Consider the following 24,089-nt stretch of genomic DNA (forward strand, 5'->3'; position numbering starts at 1 on the left):
TTTAAATTAGAGATACTCTATGAATGCCTTACTTTTAGTTGCATCATAGATTGCTACACTATAAATAAAACCTTTAAAATCCTGTCCAAAAAATAAATAGCTTTTCTGAAGTGACAGAAGAATCGAGCCAGGTATTCCTGTTCAAAATTGTGGCAATTTATTTTTAAAATTAAATYTACTATAGTTTCTTACTTAGGTCCAATTAATCTTTTTTAGCATTCTTCTTTGATGTCTTTAACAAATTTAAACATCCAAAGTAGAAGTCCCTTCTTCCCTAGAAGAAGCACTTCAAACTTGTTTTGGTGTCTGGATAAACTAGTTTCTGATGAGTGTAACCACTTCTGCAGGAMCAGAAATGATCTTTCTTTGCCTCAGTTTATTCAGTTCAGTCTTGTAACTTAGCTCATTCAGAGTTAAGTGAGGGAAAGCGAGAACTTGTTTTTTTGTTTTTTTCTTAAATGTGCACAGTAGTGTAGGTAGTGTGTCCTAGTTAGCAAAAAAAGAGAACTGACTCAGTGTAAATCTCATATTTAATTAAAAATTTAAATGTCTCATTTCTTTGCAATGATTAACAGTGCTTTCATAAAATAGAAAGTTTACTGTTAAAAATCTGTTACTTGAAATATTTCTGTTTGTGATTTTTAAGTAATCACAGTATTAAAATGATTCTTTAAATTGCTTCAACCTGTTCCAGTCTGTTTTACAGACTGCTGTAAATGTACAGACAGAAAACAGGCCATTGATTCTGTATGTACAGAAGATATATACAAACAAGCAAAATACAGGCTCGCATTTTGCAGCCTGAACCCTTCTCTAATTTGGGTTTGATTGTTTTGTTTCTTTACAATACCAGGTGAAGAGTATTTATCTTCTTATCTGAAAAGAATTTGGTTGATTCAAAAATTTATTCTCAGTCCCTGCTACATATGAATAGGGTTGAAGAAGGGAGGAGATAAAATTCTGATTAAAACAAACTAACATCCATGTCTTTGAATATTTATTTGTTCTTAATACATTAAAAACTTGGTGTAAAAATGATCCTTAAAAATGGCATTTGGAATGATAAATCTGTTGCRCTGGGAAAAATACAGTTTTTATGTCAAAAAAGTTGACAAGTTTGTTGTATTTGGCCTCTATACTGAGCAGCTAAATTAAAAGGAAAATCTCCAATTCTTCTAAAAACTGCTTACTGTCACCAAAAACTGGGAATAAACCTCTTAATACCAATGTAGCATTAAGAAGCAGGCATTCACTTTATTGCAGTGCTGGATGAATGGGGGATAGCTCCACCATGTCCTAGGGGGTATTTGTTAGAGCTTTTATTTCTTTATTATCTACATATGCATTAAATTCTAGGAAATGATCATACATATTCATTCCATTTCCTGGAACTAATTACAATATACCCCGTCCTCACACACATGCACCCTCTGTCCCTTTGGTGGTCCCTGGTGGTCTTTTTGAGACCCCTGGCGGTCATCTTCCCGGAAGTTGCTTCCATACATGGCTTTATTTTGGCTTAGTAGGCCCTGTTTTGCTCCTACTGCCCTGCTTCAGCCAGTTCTTCGAAGGTACGGTGGTCCTTATCTTCGTCTTCAACCGGTGTTTGCTCCTTTTGTCTGTATTCTCTCATGATGTTCCAGTAACACCTGCCATTTTGTCCATATTCTCTCATATCAGCAACAATAGCAAAATATGTCCTTGGGTGCATTTTCTTCTGGGGTTTCTCACAACATTACTGTGGGATAAATGCTCATTTGTATACTGCATCCTGGTGGTAAAAGTTCCTTTGGAAAAAAAAAAAAAAGCCTTTTGGAAATCTGACTTAACCTGACCTAACTACTTTAATAAGTTTAACCGCTCTTGTCTCAATAGAGATACGCCTAATCTATCTTCATTTGGGGAAGAAACTTACCTGTGGGTAATAATCACACTTCTGTGATTATTCAGGTATTGGCTTTTGAAATAGGCTGTGCATATATGGGTTTCTAATGATGTCTAATTTCTAGGAAATTAAATTTAAAAATATGAATTGTTAAATTCACCTGCATATGTGTCTGTGCAAGGAGGATCTACAACACTGAAAGTGTATATTTTAATCCTAGGAAATGGCATATAAAGAGAAATTATTTCCAAAATATGGTGGAGGCTGAATCAAGACCACTTAATTCTATGTTTTTTTCACATATAAGATAAAAATTTAACCCTCCCTGTACAGTTTGCCTTTCAAGTTCCATTTTAGGGTACTGAAGTTGCTACTTGTCCTCTTGTGGCTTGAGAGTGTATTGACAGAGATAAGTAAAAGGCACACAAAGTCAAACTGTAAGTGATCTTGCCGTGTATTCCCATGAATATCTACTGAAAGAGAGGGGGAGTAGGCCTGAGGGTAAACAGGGCAAGTAGGCCTGAAGGTGAAGAGAGGGAGTAGGTGTGAAGGTGAAGAGGGAGATAGGCCAGAGGGTTAGCAGAGGGAATAGACCTCAGGAGAAAGAGAGCAAGAGGGCTTGAGGGTAAACTTGGGGAGTAGGCCTGAGGGTAAACAGGGTCAGTAGGCCTGAGGGTAGAGAGAGTAGGCCTAAAAGTAAACATGGCGAGTAGGCCTGAGGTAAAACAGGGGGAATAGGCCTGAGGGTAAACGGGAGATGTAGGCCTGAGGGTAAACAGGGCAAATACCTCTGAGGGTAAACTGGGGGAGTAGGTTTAAGGGTAAACAGGGKGAGTAGGCCTGAGGGTAAGCAGGGGGAGTAGGCCTGAGGGTAAACATGGTGAGTAGGCCTGAGGGTAAAGAGGGAGTGTAGGCCTGAAGGTAAACAAAGGGAATAGGCTTGAGGGTAAACATGGCGAGTAGGCCTGCACGTAAACAGGGCAAGTAAGCCTGAGAGTAAACAGAGAGAGTAGGCCTGAGGGTAAAGAGAGGGAGTAGGCCTGAGGGTAAACAGAGTTAGTAGGCCCGAGGGTAAACAGGGCGAGTAGGCTTGATGGTAAAGAGAGGGAGTACCCCTGGGAGTAAAGAGGGTGAGTAAGCCTGAGAGTAAACAGAGGGAGTAGGCCTGAGGGTAAACAGGGCAAGTAGGCCTGAGGGTAAACAGAAGGAGTAGACATGAGAGTAAATGGAGATTATAAAGCACATTTAGGAGTGATAAAATTACCAGAATATCATAGTTTATAGAAAGTTTTATAAGTTTCCAAGAAATGCCCTTAATTTGCTTTACATTTCTCCAAACCATTTTCAATATTTTTGTGATATATTTTTTGAAAGAAGGTAGAATTACTGCAAGTTATGTAATCAGAAGGAAAACTTGTTCCTTGTTTAGGAGATCTCCTGCAGTATTTGAGAGCTGTTGCTGTCTTGATTTCATAGCAAGGTCATTTTTGTCAATACCATCCAGATATCTGTCCTCAGGATCTTTCTAAACACGTTTTTCTCTGTGATAAGGGCCCAACTCTGTTGCCTTCACCTCCCTGTTTATTCCCTCTTGTTCTCTTCCCACTGCTTTTCGATTTATATCTCTCGATTCAACCCTCTTATCCCATCAATTAATGGAATTCTATCTTTGTCTCAGAAAGGAAGCAAAGTGTGTAGGTCCACTCCAAAGTTCTGCTTTTTTTTTTTTTTTTAATTATGTTTTATTTTTTTCAGGTATGTGTAATATTTGTCTGAGGCAATATTTTGATGTGTAGAAGGCACAGAAGTGTAAGTGAACTTGCCATATATTCCCCTCACTGACTACTGGGCGGGAGTAGGATGAGGGAAAAGGATGATTTAGAGATCTTCAAAACCCATCTGCGTGTTCCTGTGTGCCACGTGCTCTGTGTGTTCCTGCTTAAGCAGGGAGGTTGGACCAGATGGTCTCTAGAGGTCCCTTCCAACCTCAACCATTCTGTGATTCTGTGATTCTGTGATTCTGTGATTCTGTGATTCTGTGATTCTGTGATTCTGTGATTCTGTGATTCTGTGATTCTGTGATTCTGTGAGGTAAGGATCTTTGTCCAGGATATGATAAAACTTAATTAGGTTTGGATGCAATAGTTACAGTTGCAGCTGTGTGTATTTCATAGAGGGCAAAATTATTGCACATTTAGATTCACTGATTGATTAGATTGCAAATAATAGATTTGAATTGAAAAAAATGTGTAGCTTTATGCCTGATTTTAGGCAAGTGAAGAATTAAAATGTCCACAGAATTTAGATAAATCTCCATTGTTCATATTTGAAAATGAAATGAAAAACGATGGTAGTTGAATCCATTGTGAATTCACCAAAATACCAAGAAATGTTAGTAGGGCAAACTAGTCCAACTGATTCAAGTATCTTAAATTTTGTAGCTAGATTTAGACATACTAAACTTATTGTGAATCTTCAAGATAGTTGCTACTTAATCAGTGTTAAGTACAGACTTATAGACTTTACCACTTTCCACAGGACTGGCTTACATGCCTTGTACTTGGTAGAACTCAAAATTTTTCTTTTATTCAGAATCATTTTCACTTCCCCCTTCTTTTTAAAAATAAAWWTACAGTCTTAAAAAAAAAAAACTTCTGTTTTCTGTATTCAGTGTTGCTCAGTAATAGAGGCTGAAATGGTGATACTGAGGAACTTCATGTGCTTGAAATTGTCAAAGCCTCAGTGATTTCCAGGACACTATGATAGTTTTCTCATCCTAGGATTTGCCCCTTGATACTGAATGAAGAACTGTGCTAAAATGAGAAAGCATTTGGGGATTAAGCCCGCTACATAAAAGAGTTGAGATAGTAATAAATTTTCTACATGCATTTAATTCAATATTATAAGAATTATATGAACAAAAKAAATTAATCTGTTGATTTCTGTACTATAAATTTTGAAAAATATATATATATAGGATCTAGTAGAAAATGGTAATGTCTACATGAGTCTACATGACTTTCACTTCAGATACAATCCCTTCAATTACCTGTTTTAACTAATACTCRCCACTAATTTCCAGTGAGGCATTTTGCTATCATCTGCCATTCTAGTATGTGATCATGATAAAAACAGTATTCCTTTAAAAGATGTATGAAACCWGTTAGTGTTATAGGCCAGAGCTCTTAAAAGTTGCCTCTATATCATGCTGTTTCTTACTGCCAAGGATGTGCTAATCATGCATATTATGCAAAGAATATAGAAAGTAGTTCTTTGAGACAATAAATATGCTTAACTTAACATTGATGTTCATGGATCTAAAAGCCCTGACATAATTTAAAAAAAAAAAAAAAAAGAAAAGAAAAAAGCCTGATTCCAAGAAAACTGTTATTCTGAATCTCAGGTGTGCACAGAGGTACAATTATTTTCCTGATTACACACCACATTGTGAAAACACAGCATATATGGTCACTATTGTCAGTGAAACAGTTTTACCTACCGATCATTTCTGTTTCACGTTTTTTATTTGGCTGTAGTGTAAGTTGCAATAATGAAGTACTATTGGTGAAACTAATGGCATGGTAAGTTCTGGTGGTCACTACAGATGCCTGTTGTACACAGATGTTACTTGGGATACATAACCTGCAGTTGTAAAATGTCATCACAGTTTTAATAAATTTCATACCTTTTTAGAGCAACCATATTGTTTCATTTAAAATTGAGAGGTGACAACATGTAACTATCAAAGAAAATAAACAGAATCCTACAAGAAGCCACTATAGAGGACCAAGGAGCTCAAGACACCTGACAAGCCTTTATGGATGGCTCTTTGTAGCACAAGAAGAGTCAGTCAATACCTAGGAAACTGACAAGAGGCATCAGGAATTCAGCTTGGCTAAACAGCAAACCTGTGACTGAGATCCATTGGAGAAAGTCCAAAAAGGACATGCACAGACTCTGGAGGTGGAAGATAGGACAGATTTCAGAGGACCAAAGTGATCGGGCAGGCATGGAAATTACTAGGAAAGACAAAACTCACCTGAAGTTAAATCTAGCAATGGGGAGATCTGCCATTATACTAAGACATAAAGAATAAAAAAAGAAAATAAGGGCTTTTTGCTGAATGAAGCAGGTGATGTAGTGGCAGAGCAAACGGATGATAAGGTTCTCAATGGCATCTTCATCTGGGTCTTCAGTGACAAGGTCTCGCACTCTTTTGTGCTTACACATAAGAGTTCCTTGAGGAGGATCAAGTCTTGATCCTGGTGACAGGTTGGAGAGTTGGGCAGAGAGGAACCTCATGAGGTTCAACAAGGACAAGTGCAGGGTCTTGCACCTGAGGAGAAATAACCTCAGGCACCAGTACAGATTAGGGATTGCCCTGATGGAAAGCAGCTATGTGGAAAAGGATTTGGGAGTCCTGGTTGACACCAAGTTAACCATGAGGCAGCAAAGTGGCCAAGAAGGCCCATGGGATCGTGGCCTGCATCAGAAGGTGTGTTGGCAGCAGGTGAAGGGAGGGGATCCTGCCCCTCTCCTCAGCTCTGGTGAGGCTGCACCTGGAGTACTGAGCGCAGRTCTGCACTCCCCAGTGTAAGAGGGATGTGGAGTTTCTATAGAGGGTCCAGCAGAGAGCAAGAATGAAGATGGAGTGCAGCATCTCTTGTACGAGGAAAGACAAAGCGAGCTAGGCCTGTTTAGCCTGGAGAAGAGAAGAATGAAGGAGTATCTCATCAACCTGTACAAATATCTGAGGGGAGAATGCARGGAGGAAGGACCCAAACTCTTCTCAGTGGTGGGCAGTGTCAGGACAAGGGGTAATGGGTACAAGTTGATTACTCAGGCAGCTCCATCTGCATGTGAGGAGGAATTTCTTCACTGTGAGGGTGACAGAGCCCTGGCACAGGCTGCCCAGGGAGGTTGTGGAATCTCCTTCTCTGGAGATCTTCCAAACCCACCTGGATGCTGCCCTGTGCCCCGTGCTCTGGGTGTCCCTACTGGGACAGGAGGGGTTGGACCAGATGATCTCTAGAGGTCCCTTCCAACCTCAACCATTTTGTGTGATTCTGTGTGAAAAGGCATCTCTGATACCACAAGAGAGCCTTTCCTCAGTCTAGGTAACTTTTGGTCACAACATATAAAAAGCTCTTTACTTTGCAGGATTCCAAATGTGACTTCTGCCTTCTTACTTTGAATTGAAACAACCTACAAATAGAAAACCTGACATACTCTTTCAGACAGCTATCAACAACCATGTTGTTCCATCAAAGCTTCAACAGTGCTCGAGGAAAGGGGACAAAGATCTGTAAATACATGCCAAGAGCGACCGTGAGGCATTCCAGCAACGCTTGCAAAGAGCACAGCCGTTGTGTCTCAGAGCTGTAGCAGAGCAGAAATAGCATTTCGATTTAAAGACACAACTGATGGGAAGACTGAAACATGCAAATCACCGGAGTTTGATTTAAAACAGCTGCTTTCAGTTTCTCTTCAGCCACAGGAAACAGCAGCCACATGCAGACTGACAAAGAAACAGAYATTGCCAGTGACGTGTGCGGAATTCGTTTGAATTCATTTAGATAAAAAGAGGCCTCTTCATGTGATTTAAGATGTGCTTGTGAGTCCACATATATTTAATACAGGAACATGAATAAAATGCAGTTGTTTTCCAGTAGGCCTTTTCAAAACAAATGTTTCTCATAAATATTTCTGACAGAAATGTTAAAGAATTTTCGCCTGTGCCCAGAAATGTAAGAGTTTAATTTGCCTTCAAGAATTCTAATAAAGGTATTACAACTGATGAGAGATGGAGGTCTAGTATAGGTATGCAATAATTTTTTTAGCTGATTTAATGTTTTGCATTAGAATAGGTTAGAAATGTAGTCTGTCTTCTAATATTTTAATGTATTCATTTTATTTCCATTTTTTTCTCTTAAGATCTTGTAAAAAGTGAGAAATCAAATATACACGGAAATAGGAAAAGGCTTTACTTGAAATTTCCTATTCTGCAAAGAATATTATTAATTTTATAAGACATCTTTTTTAAAAGTGACAGGCCAAATTATGTCAAACTTGGCTTTCTGGTGAGCTGTAGGAAATAAAGGAAAATGAAAGCTGATAAGCTGAAAGAGCACTAAATATCTACCATAACTTCAAGGGTGTACCACAGCTTCTGTGCTACATTTAATCTTGCTATTTCTTGTCCATCATGATGTKTGATACTACTGGATTTGATCTAATACAGAATGATACAGAGGAAAGGTTAGCAGTAATGCTTGGTAAAAGATGTATTAAAATTTGGGTGCCATGTACTTAATTGCTAAATAACATACAATGGATATTTTTGTCACTGTGATTCAGCGCTATGTTGTTCTGTTATGTTGTTTCTCTGGCACTGTTTTTTATTTAGTTAAGGAGACTGCAAATCTTAAGAGTTTAATCTCAGATCTTTAATTTAGACGAATGTTAAATTAACAAGCAGAGCATAAAGAATGCACTCACATTTATATATAGCGTTCACTAGGAGCTTCCCAACTGTAAAGTAAAAGGAAGGCCACAGGACTTAATGTGGCTGTTTCTGCTTTCAAATGTCGTCTCTAATTACAAAAATTTGCTGTCACATTTTGAGGCTAGAGGTATGTGATAGCTGTTGTTACAGTGATGTAGATGAAACAACTAGTAAGAGACACTGTTATCACTCCTTATAAAAATCCTTTTAAATTAGTGATGTTATTCAGTTGATAGTGGTCTATAGTTATAAAATAAACAAGGTTTGTAGGTGGAGGTCATCTTATTAGAATACCTCTGGACACAGTCTTTCATATAGGCAGGCTTTTCTTCTGGTCTGCTTTAGACACCATACAATTTTTTTTTTTTTTTTTTTTTCTCCATGACATGAATTAGTCTGAAAAATAGCTGCAACTCCCACTTGCACATCTTTTATTGCCTTTGAAGGTAAATAGATTTTTTTGGCATGTAGAAGTTCAAGAAGCTATGCAATAATATAAACAGCACATGAATGTCAAAACTAAAATCTCAACAAACAAATGCTGTGTATCTTTAAACTACAAGAGCTATTAAAGTACTTATTGCTTGTGTGAAGGACTTAGGTAAGCACAATAAACTTAAAAGTAAGTATTTCTATATATTATATAGAAATATATTTTATATATATTTATATATATTTATTATGTATATATTTATTTTTACAGGAATCTTTCTAATATGCAGTGTGACTTAATTTGCGTAAAATATATATAATAAAAATTTAGAACTCTGTAGGCATAACTAGATGGCTATAGGTTTCGGATAGTTAAATCTTAGCATAAAATAATTTAAAGATGTGGAGAACTTACAGAGACATCCATATTAAGCAACTCATATAAACAATGTTTTGTAAATGCTTRACTGCACTATAAAGACTTAAAGAAAGATCATACATTTCTAGAAGAGCAGACATTGACACTGAAACAGACAAGTYGACTAACTTATGGCTGCATATATAGGTTATAAATAACTGTTTTTCGTATTAAGTGACTCAGACTGCTTCACAAATCAGCACCACCATGGATTTAATTGGTCAATAGAAGTCCAGTTTCCCTATAATGTAGCACAAGGTGAGATCAACAAGGCTTGTACTTTTCCATTCACTGYCCCAAATGCATGCTGGAATTTCAAGGAGAGAGGCATCTGTACAATGTTCCTTCCCTCCACACACACGCACTTCYCTCACGGGCTTTTTCTCAAGTCTGAAAACCATAAACTGAGTGACTGCAACTGCATCCAGATCGTTCTCTAATTTGCTCATCCTCTTTCTGAAAAGCCAGGTACTGGCATTAGGATTTGCTTATAGCTGTGTGTTTTGGGAGGTGTCTAGACATTGCAGTGACTTCACCATTGTGAAGGACTAAATTAGAAAAAAAAAATACAAAACTGAAGATAGTGAATAGAGTTATAGTTCTGTGTTACACTTAAGAATCCATTTGCTGGCTTCATGTGCTCATTTTGAAGTCAATAAAAGTTGAGCTAGTTTAATGGGAGTGGATGTGGGCTCCCACCTAGGTCTAATTTAGAAAGTAGTTTTGCTTTGACCTGATTAGACATTATGCTCATAAAGCATGGTTAGAAGGCAAGGGGCATAGAGGTGGACTTGCTGAAAGGGACATTTGCCTCCTATCAATCAAGGTTAGACTGAATAAAAGGAGAAGTTACATACATAATATATAGAGAAGTTACATATATAGCATATAACTTAACTGATAGTGAAGTTCCTTCCAAGGACTCCTTAAGTAAGCAGGAGGTCAACATCTGCTTGATACCATTATTATTAGCTAGAGAACTTTAGTCTGCAAGTCTGTCAACACAGTAAGGTCAGTACTGAGTTGCTAAGTATGGAAACACATCAGATCTCCATTAAGGAATGCTTTGAAATAACTGTCCTATTAATATCCTGGTTTTGATGTAGGAATCAGAGCAATTCAAAAAATTATTATGATAACTTGGTAGGAAATGAAAAAGCTTGCTGGATGTAATTTAGCAGGCAACACTGGTACGTATTTCTGAGACGTAGCCCGAGTGTAGAGCTTCAGCCTATAAAGTAAAGCAAAATTAAGTCATCCTAAGCCATTTGTAGTTTTGTAGACTACAGTAATATTATGAAAGTTCCTGAAGCTTCAGTGTTTCCAATATCATTGTTCCCCTGTAACTTTTCTGTACAGCAGTTTAGTAACCATTTGCTTATAAATGCAGATTTTTATATCTCTGTTTCCTAAATATAAACATCTCTGACAGTCTAAACAGAGGGTGCAGCAGTCTGGTTATGACTTTTGAGGAAAACCAGTAGGGAAAAAAAAAAAAAAAAGACTTTCCTTAATCTGTGCCTACTGAGTGTGCTGCCCCAAATAACTATTTCCAATTTGAAAGAAATTGAGAAGGAAATTTATGTTCAGAATAGCACAAACGAAAATAGATACATGCAAAGAATAGAATCACAGTGTGCAATGTCTGTATTTCTAAAATTCATGACAGTTTATGGAAAAAATATTTGCTGGAATATGTATTCGGTTTAGTGTATACTTAGCCATTAGTTTGAAAAAAAAGTTAATTCATTTGTAGCCATAGTATCTTTTCAGAAGTTGCTGCCAAAAGGAAAAGGTGAAATTCCTGCTGTCATCATTCTGTCTAATAGCTAACTAGAGCTAACTCTAACTAGGACAGTGTTCAGGATAAACACGTAACAGCAGAACCCTGAAGCTGGGGTTTAGTCTTCTTCATGCCAATATTACGTCTGCGTCATGGCACAGACTAAATCAGGAGCCAAGTAAAGCCTGTCCTTAAAGTACAGCTTTAAAAACATTGTCTTCTTTTCAAAATACAAAGAAATTATTTTCTTACCTGCCCTTGGAATAGCTCATGGCACGAACAAAGTCYCTGCTTAATGTTATTCCTGCTTACTGATAAAATGATGCTGTATAATAGACTATACTCTGAGAAAAAAAAAAAATGACAAAGGCAGATGATAATATATAAGGAATCTCAACAGCCTATCTTGTAAACTGTTTTATGTAGCTTCGATGAAAAAATATCTTGCTGTAACAGTTTATTGCTAATCTCTCAAATCTCTCTGTGCAGTAAAGCTTCTATCAGAGATCTAATCCTGCTCCTATTTAAGTTAGTGAGAAAAACAGAAGAGGTCTGGGCCAGTGTATGCAAAGTATGTAATCTCTGTAAATAAACAACYATTCCACTTGTAATCAGTCATTGGGCTAGAAGCAGCAAATATTAGGAGAAGACAAACAGGTCATTTGCTTCTGTACATTAAGCCTGTGATCTTACTGGGACTTTCAGTGCGCAATAGCGGATAACACTGGAGTAAATGTTGCAGGGAAAGAAAAACTGTGTTTGGTATATGGCAATACTGCATGCGCCAGATATACTGAAGAAGAGAATGTGATAGTGAAACCCCGCTTTGTGTTTAATCTCATACCTAGCCAGTAGCTATGCACTATTTATCTCTTTGTCTGATAGCCACGGAACATTTATTCCATGCTCCTAAAAGGGATTAAGTATTTTGAAGAATTTTCTTTCTGTTCACCAGAAAAGAACATAGTAGTGAATTCATAATGCTTTAGTTCAAATCCCCCTTTTTTTACTACTTTTCTTTTTTTTTTCTTCTGCTTTTTCACCACTTTACGATCTGACCCCAGTATTTAGCATTTCCAAACCTGGTTTTCAAACTGTAAACGACAATTAATCATTGAYGATGATTAAATTTATTGATAGTGTGTCACGCTCGAGAAGTGGTATCATAGCGGACGTATGTTAGTGTCACGTGCAATGGAAACCTGCTCACAGAAAATGGACATTTTCTCAATAAGGTGGTGCTGCCTTTCTCAGGCAGGTGACTGGCAACCCTTATTGAGAAGTCCTTGTTCAGACTGAGTACACATCTTATTACATGTAAACAGGAAGCTTTTTAATTTTTTTCCCATATGTATTAAAATTGTGGGGGAAGAGTCCACAGCATATGCTTGCCAGAATGCGTTCAAATACAGAAGTGTGTACAAGAGTTGGCTACACCAGGYTTCCAGCATAGGGAACAAAAAATGTGTATAGTTAGATAACAGTACTGTACAGAATGAATAGCTCCAGCTTTGGGTACCTCTCAATTTTTTTTTCTGTTTCTTAAAGTGTATGCTACATTCACGGCCACTTAAAGCACGTTCTTTCTGTGTTGTGTAGCAAATATAATCACCCTTTTTTTTTTTAAGTGAATCATCAATTGCATCAAAAGGAAGAATAGAAATATACAGTATGCTGTGTAAAACAGCTTGTTCTTTGAGACACATGAACCGTGAAGTCAGGTTTTCCAGAGATATGTTCCATAGACTCTAAAACTCTGTTCCTTGCTGCTGTGAGTCCTCTGCAGCCCAGGTGTTTTTTGCTGCGTTCCCTCTGTAAAGTCACGAAGGAAACTGTGCTGTGGCTGCTTCCAGTTAGGAGGGAGCCGTCTGGGCARCCTGCATGCAGAAGAGGCCAAGCAGATTAGCTGCTTTCTTGAGTTTTCCTTCATTAGAGTCAGTAATTTCAAGCTCTGGTTGTCACAAAGTGTTTGGAGTTTGCCTAACATTGAGATTTTGTCCCTAGTTTTATTTCAAAAGCTAAGGGTTTCAAAAGTTTTTAATAGGAGGAATTATAGACAGACAGTAGTTGCACAAACCGCATTTCTTTAGGAAACCACCTTTCTTCTTTTATATGTTAAAATAAAACTTAAAAACATTTTCATCTTACTCCAAAAAACATTTTAAGTAAAAGGTGGATGAGACGCTACARTTAAAATACTGCTACAAAGCTGAATCAGTCATTTGAGTTTTTGTGAAATGCTGATCTGGGGTGGAAGGCCTATCAATAAGGTCAGTAGCATGCAGTATAACAGAACAAAGATACTGTATTCTGAAGAAACCCTTGGAAAATAAGGAATAAACAAAGAAAAAAAAAAGAAATGGAAACAAAAGTTCCAAGTGACAGTGTAACACAGGTAGAATGAAGGTCAGCTTTGAGCTATTCAGAATCCTAGGTAAAATCACATGAGATCTATTTTGATATTTTTCTGAAAGTAAATAAAGCACATTAAATGTGTATTTCACTAATTTTATACATAATGATCTTGCCACGCTTCCTTCATAGTTAGGTGAATTATTTTCTTTCTCTGCCATAAGTGATAGCACATCCAGGAGGTCTGTTCATCTCTTTCAAGATATGACCATCTTTATTTTTTGGTACACATCCATATTGATGAGCCTTTGTTTCCCAGACAAAATATTTTAGACCTTTTAAGGTCTTGCAACAGTTCTATTATCAGACTACTATATTTCTTCTATTAATGATTTCACATGCCAGGTCAGAATATTAGTTTCTCATATAGTAGTGTTTTCAATCATTCCAGAAAACTGAGTAAGGTGGATTTTTTTCAGGTATTTTATTTTTTCACAGGAGATAAATATCATCACCATCACTGTACAGCATGAATGGTGACGGGAAATGACACAGTACTTAATATTAAGTAATTGGTCATGGAAATGAAGCCGTATATGCTGTCCATAAATAAATAATATCAAAATAGTAGTTTCTGTTATTTTAAATTTACAGTTATACATGCTGTTTTGGCTGTTTAAATTTTCTTCTTGTAATGTTGGTCACGCATAATTACCAAACAGAAAGACAAGAAAAATAAATTGAATATGGTGAAGAAGATACAATTGGAACTGATGGATCATTTTGTGATAATTCTGTTGTTGCTATCTTGGTGGGAAGCACAGGGGATATTAGTGCTCCCTCTTCTGCTTCTTCTGCAGCCCCAAAGCAATTAGCAAATAAGAGCATTCTTTGGGGCAAAAGTTTATATTTCATCTGAATGCTAAGAAAAACCTGAAGATTATACTAAAGCCCTAAGTGACCTCATTTGAAATGCCTTCCATGAAGAAAACAAAGTGGGGAGAGGTGAGAATTCAGACTTTAAGGGTTATATTTAATTATTCATCTTTGTTCCCACTTTATTTTACAAGTTGAAGCTAGCAATGGACACACTGGTGGAAAATTTTATGCAGGAGTAGCTAAAATCTCAGGGTAGGCATGCATGAAAATTGTACAAGGAAGTATACAACTAAGTGTAATGACATTGATTTAACTAAATGGTGCAAAGACAGACTTATAAACAAATATAATATTTTAGAAACATATGCTTATACAAACAGAATGTCAAGTTGACTTTTGCTAAGAAATTATCGTTCATCTGGAAAACTGAAGACCAGTATTCCTGAGTCTGTAAATGTCTTTTAAGATTTGTAAAATTTCTCTCATTTTCCCGAAGTTTATTTCCTGWTAGAGAAACAAATATTTCTGTAACCTAAAATGTAAAGATGAATCTCAGCATATTTCCAATCTTAGTGAGATTTTGGGGCAATTTGGTTCCCCCTCAAAATCATCAAAAAAGTATATAACATAATAATCTTCCTTGTTTTCCTTATCTTACAATCGAGTACAACTATTTGTGGAAATGTTAATACAGGATTTATTTCACATGTAGCAGTCWGAGAAGGTGTTCTTGGCACTTTTATAAAACTTTCTAATTCAGCTATTTGAACTGTAGCATATTCTTAATCATTATTATGACAGTGGAGCAAAAAAATGCACAATTCCTTCCAATATTCCATGCGCTCGTGCAGACATATTATTTCAAAGGACATTATGGGAATGGGTTTTCATTAAGATCTGCTGAAAGCTCATCATTATTTGACTTGCTTTCCCTTTATCAGTAAAACCCTGAAAAAAAAACCCATAAAATACAATAAAGTGCATGATGTTAGAAAAATCATTCAGGCACCTCAAATGATAAAAAAAAAAAAAAAAATGATGCTGTTATGATACCTTGCATTAGAGATATGCCACACAATAAATAATTTGGTATGTAGAGATAGGGACTTTTCCCGACAGTGTCTCAGGAGAACTCATGTGATCCCAAAAGAAATCCAGTTTTAAACCAGAGGATTTTATAACAATTTCTTTAGAGCCCTTGAGAGTCGGATGAGCTCCCACACTACGCTGCTGCTCTGCAGGTCCTTCTGTTTTGTTGAACAAGGTACTTCTGACGTTTCAGCTCTCAGTTCAACCTGAGAAGTATGCTCTATTTGGATATTAGGTAAGAAATATGTTGCTTTTAGAGAATTAGGCCCTCATCATTCATTCAAGTTCAGGTATAAATAGAATACCTGAAAAGAATTTAAAGCAAGATATATGCAAAATATATACAAAATAGACAACACAGATACAGATACTTTTTTTTTTAATTAAATAAAGGACATAATTGAGGAACTGGGATAAAATATACTTATTATATTTATACTGGAATAAACCTGAATAGTCACTCTGTATAGATAAATACACTGCTAACTTGCTTTGGACACTTAAAGGAATTTTGTCTTCCTCCATCAACTGTATTTCACACCCATGTCATTGCAATGAGCCTTTATAGATTATTTTCCTTCTTGGGTCCTCCAGAAGACGTAGTGAGAAGCAGTGCTTCCACTTGAAACCTGTTTAATTCTGATTTATTCAGGAGATAGCTCTCTGCAGTCCTAGCAGTCCTCTAACTATATTAAGCAGCATTTCATTCCTTTGAAGCACCAAATGTCTCTTTGTAAGACCAAGTGACATCAGCTGTACTTGATTACTTATTTAGCAATTCTTCACACAGCAATGGCTAATCCCTTCCCAAGTCCTTTCCCAACCTGTAATCTTTCATCTTTTAATATGAAGTATCCTCAGTGACTGACATTGAACATATGTAAATTGACTGACATTGAACACACATAAATCTATATGATAACAAATATACTTGATAAAAGCATTTTTTAGGGCAGCACTGAGAACAGTTGAAGTTATGGATCCCTTAAACCTTTCTTTTTCATGGGTTACAATTATGCAGTTTTGAGAGATTCTGCTTTGTATCACATTCCCCTGAATAAGAACGAAAAAAGAAAAAGTTTTGCTTTTTTTTCCCCTTATTCTCAAATGGTGAATACAAGCAGCATCTTGGTTACAGAAATCCTAATGTTCTCTTAGAATGTATTAACATAAACACATAAACATAAATGATCAAATATACCTTTCCCCCACCCTCTTATCTCTGTTATTATCCTACCTGCATGCAAAAGGGTTGCAAGTAAAGTGGAAATGGACATTAGGGCAAATTATGCTGTTCATTCACCATGGGTAGCAGTTTTTAGTCTATAAACTTTCGTGATGCTGGACTAAAAAAAAAATGGATGTAGCTTTTCATTCCTCTTCTTTTTATAACAAACCATGTGTTTTACATCTAAGCTACTGTATGTACTTTTAATTCAGAAAATATCTTTTTGAGTACTAAATGTATTTGCCTTTAATTTGTTCTTTATTATTTTATCTGATTTTTCTGTTGTAAGATTTTTAATTGAAGTCAAAGTGCTCCAGTCTACATATTCTGTAGTTTTATATTCTTCCAAGCTGTTTCCTTCCATTTATCTTATATGGCTTGTTGATGACATATGTWTTTTTAGCCTGTCCACATTTCTGCTCTTTTATTCCTTGTGTCTGGTTTACTCTTTCTAACCTTTCAAAATCCTGTTCTTGTCCAGTGCTAGCTTGTGCAGTAGCACTCCTCCCACTGTTTTCTCCTTGCTCGATATAGATCTTCTTTSAGCTGTACTCTATTTTCTGTTCTTTAACTAGTTCTGTTCAGTATTTGTGTTCCAGGTTGGTGGCCTGCTGCACAAGTAATCTGTCACACAGAACTCTATCAAAACCTTTCTACAAGTGCAAGATAAGCTGTTGGGTGTGCAGCCATTTCATGTTTGATGGTGATCCCTCCAGTGGTTGCRATTAAAAAGTTTTCCTGATTGTGTTGCAGGATTAGGATGATTCACCTTGTTTAAAACTAAGTGGAACAGATGTCCCCTGTATCTTGGTAGGACAGGCAGAAACATATCAGTAGGCCAGGCAGAATAGACAGTTAGCATTCTTTAACCAAGGACAACCTGGAGCTGCTCATTAAAATCAGATTTTTTCCTGCAAACCAGGCAGGAAAAGCCAAGTTTCCTTAAGTGAGCTGTCTTCWTCATAATACTAAAAAGCATGCCGATGGGTCAAAAAGGGCTTTGCCCGGGTGAAGGTTTTTCTCCTGAGCATGCATAGTAATGGGCATGATGAGTAAGCAATATTATAACTGTATGCAAATTACTAACCAAGCAATGTAAGATACGGGGAAATTACTGAGTGTGTAAATACGGTTTGGAAAGTCATGAGTGTGTGCTCGACTTGTGGGAAACCACCGAGCACCAGCCCTGTGCAGCTCCAAAACAAATGAGCAAATGTCTCTCCTGAGTGTCTGTGATTAGTGGCTCATTGCCCGCTGGCCACTGAATCTGCTTTTCGGACAACCATTGTGTGTCTGCAGACATCACGAGTTTCCAAGTGGGGCTGCTGTACTTGCCGTGATACTTTTGCATAAAAGGTATTTATTTAATAGAAAAATGGTTGAGGACATATACCATGCGGGTTGAGCTCTATAACTCTGCAGTTTGAAAGTTGCATTATTTAAAATATGATGGGCCTCTGAGCATAGAGATTTTGGTCAAGATTCCCACAACAAGGAATCTTGCCACTTCTTTGTGTACAGCCCTTCCACTGAAAGCAAAAGCTAAAGGTAAATGTACAACTTTTTTTTTTTTTCTTTTTAATAGCATCCAGTTATAGGTAAAATATTTTAATTTTACATAYTGAGTGGAAAAAAAAATTGTTACAACCTTGAATCCCATAGTAATAAGCACCTCAGCTGATGTTTGCTCAGGCTGGAGGTGAGGTGGTAAGTATTAGGTTGTGGGAACAGTTTATGCGCATGAGGATTTCCCCTGAGCAAGTGTGCTGAACTTTAAAGCTGAAGTTCCCCGAAAAGCCGTGCTCTGGCAGCATGCAGTATTCCACTAAACGCAGGACAAGGAGGAAACAGTAGCCCAAAGCCAGCTGGGAATTCTTGGAGCACCAACGTGGCCCTGTGGGCTGAGTTGCAGTAGGCCCGTGTRGCCGCTGTCTCTGTTGAGCTTGGCTCTCTCAGGGACGAGGGAGCAGCCCAGGGAGAGGCCCCACAGCAGATACAGGCTCTTCTGCTGAGCAGAAAGTTGAGAGGCCCAAGCTGTGTAGTAGCTACATTGCTCCCTTTTCAAAATATGCTGTGTTTAAGTTTGGGTAGTAGTGTGTGCAGACTGTGTGCCTTGCCTTTCCTGACATCTTCAGCAGATGAACATTAAACATACAGGACTCTGAAAGCAGGAGTTAAAGAACCAAGAACATGTCTAAGCATATGGATGGATTCCCTAAAGCAGAATGGGAAAGAGCCTAGATGTGCTCAGCTAAAAGGAGCTTTATCCAGGGTTGAAACTGTCTGCTCTACCTGGACTTGTCATTCGTCACCAATGACACACTTTAGTTACCTGGATGCTATGTCCAGACAGTTTGCACGATTTGAACACTTAGACCACACAGCCTAGTGTGTGTATAAATGCATGCACACACACACACACACACACACACACACACACACACACACACACACACATATATATATATATATAAAGCCTATTTCTGCAGCTCAGAAATTGCAGCAGAAGATGGTGAAGCTCCGAGCTGCAGAGAGGAGCTCTATGCTGCATCACTCTGGGCTCCTTTCCACCACTGCCCCCTGCCCAGGCTGCTGTCCCCACGCGGCCCSTCTCTCTGCAGCAGCTAGGAGCAGCATTTAGGGTGTCCCTTCCTTTCTGATCTGCTGTGAAAGGACCCTGGACAGCACCGAATGTAATGCTATTAGTGCTGCAGCACATGTAGAAACCGATTGGAATTGACTATGATGTCTCTGAAAAAAAAAAAAAAAAAAAAAAATCAGAAAAAGAGAAAAACTCAAACCCTAGAAATGGCTGGATACCAGGGCTGAGGAAATAATCTGTTTTTGCAGACACAAACAGGAGAAGGTTAGCTGTTTTGGTTCTTTGCATTTGACACTAAGGAGCTACAGTTGCATTTAAACATATTCTCAGTTAGCCATCCCTTGTTTGATCATGCTTTATTTATAGGAAACCAACATTTTACTAGGGAAAGAAAGAAGTTTCTCAGTGAGAAATAAAACTGAAGACTTAAAGTGCCTTAGCATAAGATATAAAAATAGTTGTAAATGAGAAAGAGTAAATGGTCTGGTTAGAACTTTTCTCAAAGCTTAATGGTTTAAAACCAGCGAAGAGCTGACTAAATGAACAAATGAATGAAATGAATGTTTAAGTAGATATGAATTCTGCTTTATTGTCTGGTTCTAAGTGAGATAAGTATCTGAGAGTATCTTCTGTACCTTTGCTAGAAATTTTTTCTTGGTACCTTGGAGAAGAGAGCTCTGTCAGGATGATGGATCTGCTAATGCTTCATGAAGTGATCTGTTCTCTTGCTCCTTTCTCTTAGGTTCGCCCTTGATTTTAAGGTTGTTAAAATAAATGTTCATATTTTGCCAAAGGCTTTGGCTGAACAAGTAAGGAATATTTTGTCCGTCTTGATAAACAAAGGACACATTGGTTTGTAAAGAACRGGCAAGTTGCCAACATCAGGAAGTTGCTGATGTTAGATTTTGCCTTCCCCCTCTACTGTCCCCTTTTATTAGGTTAGCCGATTAGGCTCAGTAAAAAATTTCCATAGGTGAAATTGCTTATTTGTGTAAATGATATCAAATGGTTTGTTTGGGCAAATACATTAGAGGTCTAAAAGCAAAATGTGGCCATCAGCGTAATCACTTGGAATAGAAGGTGCAGCAGAGCCTCTTGGTTTCCTCCTCCCATATTACCTTGTTTGACTTGCTAATTTAATTGCTAGCAGTGAAACCAGGACTCAGATTGTCWCTGGCAAAAGGAAAGCAACTCCCACTGATGCTGTTAGTTAAGATTTCTGACTGATTTGAAAATAAATTGGGGTGAGGAGGACACAGAAGTTGTTGGGGGCACTAGGAAAGCCATTTTCCCAGTGGAACAGGGAGGGCAATACACTTATCGGGTGTATGAATTTAATGAAGAGCTATTGCGTTAGTAACTCCCATAACAAAGTTCTTGTTTTCACTGAGTGAAAGATGGTCATTTTCTCACTAGTTGATGCGTAGTTCTCTAACATGCACAGTTATCTCAAGGTAAAAAACAGGCCAGTGCAGTCACTCTAGGATCCTTTGCATTTGGCTCATAGTTAACCATTTTGATTTTACTTGTAGTAAACCTGAATTGTCTTCTCTGCATGTTTACTCCAGAAAGAAAATATTTTAGAGAGTGAAGACAAGGCTTTAGATTACTGTAGGCAGCAGACACTGTTGAACAGCACTGCCTGTGCTGAGATATCCCCATTGAATATATGCCTGCTTATTCTGTTAATAATTCAGAGGTGAAAAATATGTAGGTATTGGCTAAATTGATTTGGTATTAAACATCAGTAAAGCTGTGGAATAGCCCTGAATTCATAATATGAACCCGATTAATTTTGTTATTCATCGGTGTAGAAATGAGGATTGAAATCAGTGGCACTGAGTATAGATGTAAACCTGATTGTTACTATAAAAAGAGGAACATACTGGGAAGTGAATTACTTTCAGAGAGAGAAATTTTGTTTTGCCTTAAAGTAAGAGAATTGATAACCCACAATCTTCTCTTACCATTCATAACTACAAASCCTGTTATCAATCATTCATATGTTTAAAACTTTTATTCTAATAATATTGTCAGGGCTAGGAGATGTCATTGTTAAACTTCTTTTATTGATCAAAATTAGTGATAAAGGCAGATATATACAAGCATATTATAGCCTTAAAGAGCTGGTCTATAAAAACAGCCAATCTATTTTCAGCATGTTTCATTTCCAGTCTTCTCAAACCGCTTGCTTTCAGTAATCTCTATAGAGTTCCTTTCTCAGAAATGCATGTGATAACTGTGTACATTGGCAAATAGACACAGCTCTTCTAAGCCTGTATCTAGAGCCTGCCTGCTATACAAACTCAGTGAACTTTCATGTTCTAGGTACCTACCTGATTTCTTAGTGCCTTTTAACATGGACTACCATGTCCATGTTAATCAGACTTACTGATGAATAACTGGACCACTTAGAGGAAAAGATAAGTGGACTATTCTAATTCTTTGTTTTTTTTTTTTTGTTAGAGGAAAAGATAAGTGGACTATTCTAATTCTTTGTTTTTTTTTTTTTGTTTTTTTTTTAATGTTTACTAGCTTTCTTCACTTTTCTTTGAGAAATCTTATTCATGTAGCAATTTTCATTTGCTTTAATTTGGACAAATATAACCTGGGTATTACTGTCACTGAGCCCTGCAAATCTGTTCTTTTCTTGTACGGTGCTGCAGGTCCTGCAGTTCTGACTAATTCACTCTCTTAGCACCTTGGTGAGCTCTGTTTTCCATTACAAGTCAGATTTGCCTTTTCCCAGTTCCTCGTCTGACCAGCTTGGCCTTCTTATCCATGGTTATGTATGTCCAGATTGTTTTTGTTTTTTCTCTCCTTGCCTTCTGTTTGGGATTTATTGTTTGAGGAGTGGCTTGCTGCCATTCTAGTCTGGATTTTCCATGCTACATTTACAGAGAAGAGTCCTAAATGCTGATGATACTTCAGGGCGAGTATCTGTCCACTATATCTTCTGTGAGTACATTAAAATAAAGGCTTATTACTTGATAGAACCTGTGCTGGAGCTACTGCTTTGTGGACTTCTAGGATAATAGTTGTTTCTCATGCTTGCGTTCCATTATTTGCACAGTTTGTAGTTCATGAGAGACTTATTAGGCAGCGTAGTCTCGGTCTTCCTGCAAATGAGTCTTCAAAGCTTGTTTGATGAAAAAGAATTGTACTGACTTTGTCAGGATTTCAAAAAGTCAGCAAACTCCTGTGTGCCATCATCTGTCATAAATATTGGTGACCACCTCAACAGATTCTTGCCTCATTTCCCTGATGAAATACATTTTATATACAGCTTTCTTTTTGGAGAAAATTGGTCAGACAGATTACTCACAGCACTTTCAAAGGGAACTTTCTTTTTCTTTCTTTCACCAATTCTTTTGGAAAATTAATCAGAAATGTCATTTATTCCTTCAAGCTAATGGAATTGTAAGAGTTTTTGACCTTCAGTATTAACTTCAGTCAAAACATTTGTAGAAGTTGTCTGTTCGTTTCTGCTTTTGGGGAATGATTCAGTTGGTAATGAAAATTACATATACTTTTTTGCCTTCCAGACATTTTAGGTCTTTTTATATCATAGAATCACAGAATGGTTGAGGTTGGAAGCGCCCTTTAGAGATCATCTAGTCCAACCCCCCTGCACATAGAGGGTCACCTAGAGCACGTGGCACAGGATTGTGTCCAATATTTTCATAGATTGCTGCAGTTTTCTCTTTAATATTTAGCTCATTTGTTATTTCTTTAGTTGTTAGTATCTTGATCCTGAGCACAAGCACCTTTGTCCAAGAAAACTACCACGTATTTCTTTGCTTGTTTGACATTTCCTGTAAAGGCAAGGGCAGTTCTAGTTCTGCTGTTGCAGGCATTTAGCTAAGAGCTTTATGGCAAGAAGTGCAGGGAATTTGCCAGGATTTTCATCTTCTTTATACTTATTTTAACTTTATCACTATACTGATCACACTACTCTGAGGGGACAAACAAAATCACAAAGGCACTGTGTTGATTTTCAGTATCAAAGACAGAAAGTCTCAAGGATCCTACTTGTCTCCTGAAACCAGAGGCTGTAGACAGAAGAGAAGTGCAAGCTGGTGGCCCAGGTGCAGTGCAGAGCCCTGATTAGTGGGCCTGACTGGCTGCCCTGGCCACAGGTGGGGCTGCCCTATGGCACCAGCAATCCTAGTGCTGTGGGGTTGTGGCTCAGACTCTTTGCACCTGGCAGGCAGGTAGGACAACATGGTGGAGGAAGGCAGAAGAGGAGAAAATGTGGATAAAGATGTATGGTGAATTGAGAGATAAGGTAATTGGTGCACTAGGATGGGTGGATTTAAGGCATTGGTTTCATAAAAATGGACTTAAGCTCTATCCTCAAAGAGGATCTTCTATCTAGTTAAATTCAATATGAGTAATAGTGGGTGTTGTTTTGTTTCATGGACATGCTTCTGTGCCTAAATAAGTAGGTTTTAATGGTTCATAACATGTTCTTATGAATTTTAGTCTTGGTTTAACTGTGCAGTTCATGACTTATTGGGATGTTTTCTAGTTAGTTTATCCAAAGGCTACACTCACTTAATTCATTTGCCGAGTGTTTTTGTAACTGTGAAGATGTATTGGCACATATTCCTGTCCTAATGTTGTTCTTTTTATTAAGATTGTAGTGGTTCCTATTGACTGCAGATTAGGGAGGGTCCAGATTTTGTGACCTACTCAATAAACTAGTAAGATTTTGGTTTTCCTTCAAAGAGTTTATCTAATCTTGTTCTGACATAATGCTAGTGTGCTGTCTTTTCTGAGGAGAAAAAAAAAATCCATTTAAGAGCTGTGAGCTAACCTTTTCTTGATGCGAAAGGTTGAAACTATGGAGCAATAGTTTTGGACTAGTAGAATGCGTAAGGTTCACTTAAGAGTAGTTGTTCCACCTTGTGCAG

The 24,089-nt window shown here is 37.5% G+C and overlaps 1 protein-coding gene across 3 annotated transcripts in view; it reads left to right on the forward strand.

Annotated features, from left to right (window-relative positions):
- The first annotated feature begins 15,557 nt into the window (after window positions 1–15,557).
- EPHA6 (EPH receptor A6) overlaps window positions 15,558–24,089 on the forward strand; it is a 418,698-nt gene continuing 410,166 nt past the window's right edge. For all 3 annotated transcript variants that reach the window (XM_026038558.1, XM_026038559.1, XM_026038560.1), the window contains exon 1: window positions 15,558–15,578. The gene's annotated coding sequence lies outside the window, so the exon portion shown is untranslated. The remainder of the gene's footprint in view (window positions 15,579–24,089) is intronic.

The sequence above is a fragment of the Nothoprocta perdicaria genome, unplaced genomic scaffold, assembly GCF_003342845.1.
Source record: "Nothoprocta perdicaria isolate Ctin4 unplaced genomic scaffold, notPer1 scaffold_212, whole genome shotgun sequence".
Lineage (NCBI taxonomy): Eukaryota > Metazoa > Chordata > Aves > Tinamiformes > Tinamidae > Nothoprocta > Nothoprocta perdicaria.